The sequence below is a fragment of the Octodon degus genome, unplaced genomic scaffold (assembly GCF_000260255.1).
Source record: "Octodon degus isolate 3935 unplaced genomic scaffold, OctDeg1.0 scaffold00039, whole genome shotgun sequence".
NCBI lineage: Eukaryota > Metazoa > Chordata > Mammalia > Rodentia > Octodontidae > Octodon > Octodon degus.
Window position 1 is genome coordinate 13,979,959 of NW_004524615.1, and position 2,328 is coordinate 13,982,286.

Sequence of the window (2,328 nt, forward strand, 5' to 3'; positions counted from 1 at the left end):
CAGCCCTGGGGATCAAACCCCAGATGCTGCGCTCTGCCTAAGCAGACACTTTAGTCCACTGAGCTATTAAGGTCTTGGTATTCTGATTCCACAAATCACTTTATTTTGTTAGGTGTAACAAATGGCCTTGTGGTTATGTAAGAAAAAGCCCATAGTTTTCATACATAATAAAGTAAGTAGGAGTAAAATGTCAAGAAATCTAAAATTTACTTCAAAATACTTGAACAAAGAGAAAAGAGGAAACAAACATAACTATATATATATATATTTTTTTTTTTAAATTTTTTTGATACAGGGTCTCATGCCCACGTGGTGCACCCAGGGGCCTGGGGCTGGCATAACATGTGGTACCAAGGATCAAACCTGGGCCCTTGTGCTTGCCAGGAAGGTGATTAGACCACCAAGCTATCTCCATAGCTATGTGGCAAAATTTTGATGATAATTTAACTTAGGTTTTCTTTTATGAGAATTAACTCTCCTTTCCACTTTAGAAGGTTTTTTTTGAGCCTCAAATGCTTTTAGGGCATTTCTGGTTTTCAGTAACTGTCTGGGTTCGAACCAAAGAAGCTTGAGCTTGAGGGCTTTGCTTAAGCAGGCACTTAAACACCTGAGCTCCTGGGCAGGCCCCCTCCTTTCCACTTTAAAAAAATGTTTATGGTACAATTTTTAAAACATATGTTAGCAAAATGCCAGTTGTAATCATCACACGATAGCCTGTGTTTACCACCTGATAATAACATAGACTTAGACGCACATACTGCGTTAAGCCAGCTCTCAGGTGAGTTTGCAGTGCCCTTAGCCATGGCATGGTATCTTTATTTGATAGTCTTTAAAGCAAATCCCAGACATCATGTCATCACAAATATGCATCCTTCAATACAGTTTGCTCAAATCAGGAACAAAATTAAAAACCCTGCTTTATGGAGGTTTCTAATACTGGAAGCGCAATACCAATACATCAATAAAGAAATACATCAAAACATATCTGCAGCTCACCCTGCAGATCTTGGGCCATGTCAGCTTCCGTAGTTGCTTGAGCCAACTCACTACCAATTTCTTCTTGTGCACCTGTCATATAGGTGAGATAGGACTAGGTCACAGAGCCATGTGGGAAAGGTGTTTCAGAGGAGGAGAGAGGGTACAGTGGTCCCTCACCTATCATGGAGGTTCTGTTCCAGAAACCCCCATGATAAGTGAATATTAGTAAAGTAGTGATATATTTAAATATTAAGACTATATAAACCCTTTCTACTCTCTTATAAGCAGCAAAGCCCATTAGTCTAGAGAGAGGAGAGGTGGCAAGTCAGGGAGGCATCAGAGCAGATGGTAGAGGGCATGCCAAGGCCCCGAACACCACCCCAGGTGCTGGGACCACTGTCATTCACAGGACCTGCATATGGGCAACTTACACCAGTGATTTATGATAGAGGGAGGAACCACAGCAAAACCAGCCAAAGAAAAGGGTGGGGCCAGCCAAGTGCCATCTTCCTGAGTCTCCACCCAGCAGAGTTGCCCAGAAGTTATGACAGCACATACAGATGATTGTCTCCTGGAAAAATCCTACAGATGGAGCCCCTGACCCTGGAGGGGTGAGGTGGGCTTGAACATGGCATGGACAGTCAGAAGAATTCATAAGCCTAGAAGTAGATGTGAATCGATAGGATTTCACCAGGCCAGAGCAGACGGATGAGAGAGAGGCACCCTGGAGCGCCTGTCCATGGAGTGCTAAAGGCATTAGATCCATCAGGAGTCCCCAAGAAACAGGGATGTCCATGGGTGTGTGTACACGTGTGTGTCATATTAGCAGATTCACTTTAGGACACTGGCTCACACAATAATGTAGGGCTAGCCAGGCTAGAATTCTTGGGGAAGAGCTGATGCTACCATTCTGGGGCAGAATTCTTTTCTCTGTGGGGAAATCTTGGGATGGTTTGTAAGGCCTTCGACTGAATAGTGGAGGCCCTCCCAGATTCTCTAGCATAATCTTTACCTGAAGTCAACTGATTGGAGATATTCACCATACTACAACATGCCTATGCACAAATGACCTGGCCTAGGTGACACACAAAACTGACCACTGGTGCAAGAGCCCAAGGAACACTTATACTCCCTATATCTAGAGAAGCCAGTCTCCATGTGTGCCCAGCAGGGCAGCAGTGGGCTGTGGAAGAGCTGGGTGAGGTCAACAGGGTCGAGGTAAGTGTATGAGTGCTGTCCTGCCAAAGCGAGAGCTCGAGTCAAGCTGACCCCGAGCCCTCACGTGTGGGGCCTCCTTCTATGAGTACAGTAGGGCATGCCATTTTGCAGTTCAACTTTTGCAGACTCACT